Source organism: Cryptomeria japonica, chromosome 5, assembly GCF_030272615.1.
Source record: "Cryptomeria japonica chromosome 5, Sugi_1.0, whole genome shotgun sequence".
NCBI lineage: Eukaryota > Viridiplantae > Streptophyta > Pinopsida > Cupressales > Cupressaceae > Cryptomeria > Cryptomeria japonica.
In genome coordinates, this window is record NC_081409.1 from 163,165,449 (window position 1) to 163,174,451 (window position 9,003).

Sequence of the window (9,003 nt, forward strand, 5' to 3'; positions counted from 1 at the left end):
CACGCTAGATGGGAGGTTCAAACGCATTCACATCAAACTCTTTCCCATGTTGAACCATCTCAAGTATGGTGTTAAAATGAGTTTCCCATTCAATTTTTTCCTCTTTATCCTAGTCGATTGTGTCAGCTAAAGCCAAGAATACTCTCCCTCTTCACCAAGGCTTAATTTTATGAACTTTATAAATTCTTTTTGGATTTGACCTTATCTAGTAGGACCCCATTTTTTTTTCTTTTGCCCCATGTTTGACTCAACGTGGTTGTGGAGATTTGGGAACCCCCGTTACTAAGATTAACCCAAATTTGTCCTCCTTCTCTAAGAATAAACTTGTCCCCACCTAGTTCAACCCTCATTGTGAAGCCAAATAGAAAAATGCCCCTACTCCCCCTTCCAAGAAAGTTGATTTGGTGGACTCTGGGGAGGAAGAGAAATCTAAGGATTCCAACTCTTCTTCGTCCACAAGTTTAGATTGGTCTTTGGCTAGTTCTATAGAGAAGGCCCCCTTCATCCCCCCATTAGGCTCCCCTTCCCCAGTTTATGGTGTTTCTACCCTCAAGATTGATTCCCCTACTCTGACATATAAATTTAAAGGGTTGGCTGAGGCTATTGAAAAACAACATGTGGTTATTCATTGGCTCCTCTCCTAGCTAGATGTGGCCAATAAAAATATCAACAGGTTGGAAGTGGTGGCAGAGAGGCTCATGGTGATAGTTGGGCGTTGGAAGAAAATGGCAAGGGGGTTTCGAAGGCTACCAATGACATGGAAAGAAAATTGGAAAATTGGGAGACCATGGAGGAGAAGCTTAAGGAACTCAATGAAAAGATTAATCAGTGGGATAAGAGGAATGACATGGTTGAGGTAAAGGAAAATCATGATGCCTTGAAAAGGGAAGTTGAGGAGATGACTACTTTGAGAAAGTAAATGGCGACGAGGAATTCTACCTGTCTACATGCAATCCAAGAGGAGATTGAATGAAGGAAGGAAAAGAGGAAGAGGCATATAGAGTCTCCTTCTATAGCATCAGACCCCCTCACCTCTACTATCAAGGCTAATTTGTATTCTATGGCTTTGTCCTTAAGGAAAGATGCTAACAAAAAGCTATATTTTTTTGATAAATTTAAAATTTAATACCATGAATGGAAAGATTATAATGCTCCCACTCAAAAAGCCTTTTTTTTTGTTTCTGATGGGTAGTTGGCTGTAAGGTTTGTTTATTGTCTCCTTGTGTACGGTTTTGTTTTGGTTGTCTACTAGTTTTTATCATTTCTTAGTCCTAGTTGTATTTTTTTTGGCTAAGTGTGCACTCCTCATGTGCCCCATGTAGTTTCTCTTAAAAGGTTATGTAAATTTTGGGCTTATACCGCTTTAATTAATCAGAATAGTTGGATAGGCAATCTTAGAATATCAAAATAAAAAATTATGATAAATACAAATAAAAATGATAGAAATAATTATTTATGAAATTATGAATAATTATAACTTAGCTCTGCATATAAATTCCACAACATCTTAGTTTACACTATCCTTTAATTCTTGACCATTTGTTCTCTATAATTCGCAAAATATAGAAAATACCAAAATATATTAATTTTGACCATCCCACATTATTTAAAAGGTGGGATACATTATTTGAGGATCAACCAATATTGTCTTTTGAGCATGTTTCATGGGAAAGACTAATGACCATACACCTAAAGTTGAACATGAGTTTAACATGGACCTACTAACAAGATCATGATTTAGTCAAGAAATAATCTCATACCCCACTCTTGGTTCATTGGATGTCAATTATAAGAACTTGTTGGAAGAGTATATACGTGGTTACATTACCCATTATCTTCTTATGCTGGAATGTTGAACTATGAAGATTATTCTAAGGAAATTTTATAGGAGTATATTGGATGTTTAGTATATTTAGGAATATTAATGTAAAGAGATATAATTATCTATTTGATCTTCCTTTAGTTTTAAAATTTTACATTAATTTCTACTAATTTTGACTTTGATACTAAATAGTTTAGACATTGATATATTTGTCTCATTGGGAGTTTAATTTACTATTCTTGGAAGAGCCTCTTAATTTATATGTGCAATTTTTTTCATTGCCTTAAGTTCATGGTAGACTACTTTGGGAAAATATTTTTTTATTTCTCCCACTTTTCTATATCAATTGGAACTATTATACAATAGTTTATAAGTGTATTTTAAAGGTACGTAGTATTGTTGAAGTTCCATTAAAGTGAGAAGGGAATTAATATGTTGGATATAATATCTCTTATTTGAAATTAAATACATATTTTTCCTTTCTAGTGGCAATTTTTTGGAACTAGTCTCTCTGTTAAGATCATGTGCTCAAATGGTTAATTGGTTCTATGAAATCATATAATCAATTTCTATTAATCTTGGATATAAATTATATTTAAGAATCACGTATACTTGTAAGAGATTTTATTGTAGTATTTTCACCTTTTTGAACTCAATATTTTATTTTAAAGATAATGGTCTATATCTATATATAAAATATTGTTTTTTATGTATATGGATATTTTGTATTGTATGGTTTTTAATAACTATGGAATGGACAAAAAACCATAGCTTCCAATTCTTTTATGGGTATTGAAAATTTCAATGGTACTAGTAAAAATATGTGAAATTTAAATACGGAAGATCTACTTCATAAAAGGAATTAGTAGTTTCCTGAATATCTAATATAAATATTATAGATAATTCAATATTATATTTAAAATATGATCATCTATAAGTTTTGATATCATTTTATAAGGTAAGGGATTGAGTTAACACCTTTGGGTCTTTCTTGAATTCATAGATCTATCCATCTACAATGAAAAAATGATCTCTTTAATTGTATGTTCTTACAATATAGTTCATCAAGGTTGCCTATCTATTCTATACTGTATGGACTAGCAATATTCAAAATAACTTTTGATGACTATTAACATGTCCCTAGGTGATATGTTATCCTATATAAATCCTAATAAAAAGTAAGTGAAGCATCAAAGGCATCAAATTTAAATCATATAAATTATTTGAGATGAATGTGCATATAGTAAATTTCAAAACCAAAATATAAATATACCGTGTTTAAGTAAGATACAAGTTTATGCAGTCCACTGAAATAATAACTTGTTGAATTCAAAATAGAGTGATTCGGTGTGAGGTGTTCTATATATTATTTATATCTATAAAATCCTTATTATAAAAATAAAATATCAATTTTGAAACCATGATCGAGAGTAAATTTGATTTCTAATTGTTTACAGTTGTAAGGAGACCCAAAGGGCACCATTTTGAAGTTTATTTGCATGGGTTATGTTTATGTTTATATAGTAAGGTTTTTGTTCACTAAATATATCAAATATAATTTTATTGAGATTTATAACCAAAGAATTAGGGTCAATATAATCTATGTCAGGGATTTTGATCTCTATATAGGTGACCAATAGATTAAAAAAGAAACATAAGACAAATTATTAAATTTAAACATTTCTTGGAAAATCTATCTAACAATGTGTACAAAGGTGAATGGACTAGTATGAATCCTCAAGATCACACATGAATCATAAATTTATATTAAAACCCTATCAAGAAAAAATGCACTACCAAAAAACTTGTATTGTTATGTTACTCAAGATAAACAAGGATTCAATAAGTAAAAGGCCTAGCATGTTGTTGAAGGTCTATTTTGGCCTTTGTTATGCTAATAGTGGTTTTATGACTTGTTGTTAACGGCCTATTTGGACTGAGTTGTATATGGTCAACACCTTTATTTTGCTACTTATTTTAATAAAAAATGAGAATTCAATACAACAAATCCCTTAAGAAAGTTTTAAGATATAGGATGCTTCTATAGTAACTCTAATTTTTCACACCAATTATGTTCATTTCACTATTTATATAAATTTTCAAACTTTTAACCTTGACACCTTCACATAAGACGGTACATATACATGTTCACTTGGGAATACTAACTATCTAACTACCCAACCACCTCAAGGAATATAAAGAGTTGTAGTTATAATTTGACCATAATATAACATCAACATACTATATACATATCACCGAGCATAATGTATCAACATATATAATCATATATTACGTGTAGTTATTATAGCACACTATGAATTGATAATATAGCCTTAACATTATCAATATAAGCATACTTTGAATATAGTCAACACTATGAACTCCTCAGTTATAATAGCTCATATACACATAACATAACTTTTGACTAAGTATTGTACATCATATCATCTTTGAGAACTTTATCATAGTCTTGGATTATGTTCCATGAAGCCTAGTTATATCTCAAGTGCTCCTACATCACTATTCATGCTTCTAGTCAACACTATCTTCCATATGCAATTTTGAGTTCTTCTTCTAATGACTTATAGTTGTTTTCATGAAACCACTATATCTGAACCAATATATATGTTTTATTCTATTTTTTTCTAAAGTGTCAATACATATAAATTTTCACATGTATACTATATCACAACATTTTTAATTCACCACATATCAATATATTTAAGTATGTAGATAAACTATTATTACATGGACTCTTTACAGTCGAAAATCACCCATTGCAAAAGGTTAAATAAATGGTTACATCTAAATAGTTCTCAGTGTTATATTTATGTATCTAAAGTATAGACCCAAAACCTATACAAAAAATCTTTAATAGGTATCTCATATTATTCAAGCATCTTAGAGATTAAGCATATAGAATTCCAAATTCCCGAATCTAGATAAACCAATTTTGATCATTTTTATCTAGTGGTTATTTAAACTAATTGTAAAACATTTAAAAGTAGTACCTCTAGTTGCACATCAATGCATAAAATTTATTTCTCAAGGAAGAGTTGTCAAGATTACAAGTGGTTCGTATGAGCCTAATCTTGATTTGGTCCATTCCACCTAAATATTTAATTTTAAACTCTAAAAGAACCTTTATATAAATTTCAAATAGATCTCCATGAGGCATACTAAAATCTCTTAGAAAAAGAACATAAGAGGATGAAATAAGACAAAAAACCATAAAAAATTCTTACAATAAACAAATCAACCACGAACAAAAGAAGATTTAACAAAAGCAAGTGTCACAAGGGTACAAATACACAAGTTTCTTTCTCAAGGACTACTTATATCCAAAAATAAGGTGATGTGGTACATCAAATTCCTTCTCTATGTAATATATATGCTTTTTCATTATACTATTATGCTTCCCCATGTGCACCTACATTGCCTTATCATTCTTCTAGAGCTACATATTATATTGGAGGCATCTATTTTTTCCTAATCACCATTATGCTTCTATTACCCTATCATGAGTTGTCATATTATATTGGAGGGCATTGTGCCTTCCCCATATCATCTCTTTCTTACATGCCTAATTATCTACCTAGAGATACCTTTATCACATTAAGGGCATAATGTCTTCCCTATCCTATTATGTGTGTGCTCATGCATTATTATTTACTAAGAGCTACATTGTGGAAACCATACATCCCCATTCAATTTATATTATACCCCAGGTACCATTTTCACCTTACCTTTCAGTCATGCTAGGAGTAAAATACTACGTGTTGATATTTATCTCCAATCTATATTCTTTCACACCTATCATCCCATTTGTTTTACTCTTTTATTACAAGACATATCCATGACAACCATTCTCTTACATAATTTATATGATTATTTATTTAATCTACATTTACCTTCCATGTACTATTTTCCCTCTCTTATAATTCCTTCCATTCAATAGATTCAACTAATTGAAAGTGTGCATACCTATCACTAGAACTTTTTGGTTTAACTTAAAAATAATTACAATTACTAATATAATATAAAGATTCATTGTCATATCTAAATGGAGCTTGACATATCAGTACCCAATATACCATATTTTAATTATATGATATGACAGCACCAAATATAACACATCACTTCAAAATTTCCCAAATTGACTAGTACTTTTTATTTTTCTAAACATTTAAAAGAAATTTCCAAGTTGTACTTATTCAGCTTATAAGACAAACATTACTCATTGTACATATTTTCCTTTATTTTAAATCTTCTCCTAAAAACAACCGTACTGAAAATAAACCTATATAAATATATTGAATTAATTCATTTATTTAATTGAATCCCAATATATTTATGCAATGGCCATTTGAATTTGTTGTACGATCTTAAAAGATATGTGAGGTAAAGCTTTCCCTCGATAAAGATTTCTAATATCAAATAATAGTCCCACCATTCCAAAGGCATCAATCACACTTTAACAAAGATTTATATTTTACTATCATCACTTCAGTGGTTTAATGGGCTCCATTGTGATGAACCTCTTTTGGACATTGCTCAGATAAAATTATATAGTTGTTTGGCTACCGAGATGAAATAGATATTACCCACAGATCAAATAAACCATGAAACACTAGACTGATAGTAGGTTCATATCATCAAGCTAATGGATCTAGTAATGACTATCAGTATCAGCTACATACTTAAAACCTACAGCTCTTGTTATTCTTTGAGCTATGAAAAAAGATAGCCAGTTAACTGGTTCGATTACATAGCCTTATATTCCTTCCATAGTTGGTCCACGGATTTCCCAGTAAGATCATTAAAGAATCCGATATTCCATCCACCCTTCAATTTAGCATTCATACAGGCAACGGGAACCAGCCCTAATACTCTCACAGAACTGCAAGAAATAGGCAGTAATAATCTGCAAACCCTTCCATGCCCGTCCCACTGCCACACGTGTGTCATCTCATGGTATATAACTCCTCTAATTTCTGTCTTCACGTCTCCACTATAGTTGCCCACATATTCTGCACTCAAATGAATTTCATCATCGCTCGTATATGAAGTTCATAATTTCCAAGCTCCACTCTCTCCAATCTATTGATCGAATCGGTCGCCGCAGAATTATTGAATACCAAATCACAGGTACCAGCAGGATGAGCGTGAAGTGCAGTAATGTGGGCAAAGGAGTAGCCATTCTTGGAAAATTATTGATTATATGAACAAATCACAGGTACGATAAGAAGCATAATTTTGTTATCTACAAGGGATGAAGGCTAAGGAATTATATAGACCCATGAACTTGTAGAGTCTTGTGATATTGAGATATTCTGAGATAGGCCTACAACAAAGTTTTTTTTGGTACAGGTGGATAAATTGTTCAGAACGCATCAATTGTTTATACTTTCTCTCTTGGAATATTTTTTTTAAGTGTGGGCTTGTATTTTTAAGAAACTATTCTAAATTTGCACCATTGTCTTTAAGCTTTTGTTTGGGTATTTTTTTTGTTAAATCAAAGCATATTGCATTTATAGAAAAGACCGCAGCAACATGAGCTACATTCTTGGATGTTGTTTTCTGTTTTATGTTTTTGTTCACTGGCATAGATGTTTCTAGGCAGCTGTGTTGATATTCCCTACAGTCTTCTTCACGTCGAATTCATCTAGAATAAAGATATTTGAGACAGTACTGTAGCTTAGGAAATGACAATTTATTTTATATTATTTTGAATAATGGACTGTCATGATAAGTTTATAGACCTTGCATGATGGAGACTATCTGTTTTCATTTGTTTAAACAGCATATTTTAAGTTTTGATTTGTTTAGGTGGTTTCTATAAAATCACACTAATAAATGAATTCTACTAAAAAAACAATGTGCTTTTAAATGAGTTATCTGAACTAATCAAAAGATAGAATATGTTTGGAAACTTAGAATCTAATGTTGTCAATTCTTTAGCTAAAAATGATTTCTTACAAAATAGTCAGTCTATAATATTCATATATCACAATAAAAATAAAACTTCCTTAATCTATTCAAAGTCCACTCCACAAAGAATTACAAAAGAGTTGTTTAAGAAGAATATTATATGGGGGTTTAATGATAAAGCAATGTCAACATAAAGATGAAGTTATTATGAAACTTTTGCAATGCTTATGATCCAATCCATCCTCCACTTCATCTTGGCCTTCACTCATGTCCCACCACCATGAAGAAAACAATTTGTGAGAGGTCATCCTCTCTAGGAAAGGATTGTGATCATTTCTCCTCATGCTCTTCTCCTAAAGTAGGGGCATCATATTGAATGGTTTGGTCGAGCACATTTATTTCTCTCTTGGTGATTTGATTTTAGTTTTGCTATCAGTTTTGGAGAGAGAGAGAGAGAGAGACAAAAACAACCATATACACAGGGTTAGAGACAAAGGTAGACAAAGACAGATAGAGAAACAAAGACAGAGAGAGAGATGTTTAACTTTTTATTGACCACTTACTGGTGGAGCATTCACCGGTACCACAACCTAAGCCTCCGGTGTCCATGGAATGCTATTGCTTCTTCAATATTTTGTCCAACACATCATGTTGGCAATTGACACTCATTGGATTCATATGTTGTCCTTGATGGCAGCAATATTCTATTGAAGGCATATACTGGCATTTGGAGGCATTCACCAACGGATACCATCTTTGGAGTATTCAGGATCATCACTGGCACCAGCACCAACACAGGCTTCCAACACTTCAGTGAAGCCGACATCAGTTTGGGATCCGAAAGGTTTATTTGTAAAAACATTTTGTAATTATTATATAGGGCCGACATTGAATATATTTTTGTATTGTAAGCTGACATAAGGCATATTGTTTGTAAAGGGTATGTAAGTCAGTATTGTTAGGTCATTTTGAAATATGACAAGGTAGTAGAACAAGGTGATGCGAAGGATATGTATGTAGGTCATTTGTATGGGAATGTAATATCATGCTATGATCAGTAGCTGGTTTGTAAAGCATTCTTAGAGGAAAGGAGATACCATAGAAGGGTTCAGGGTTTATGAACCGATACAAAAAGCTATAACCGGAACTCTTTTTGGTATTGCAAATGCATTTTGTGAGTTCACCATTATTGTTTTATCTCAGCAAAAGCTTGTAGTCAGTGAGACTCTTTTGTGTTGAGCAGTTTGCTC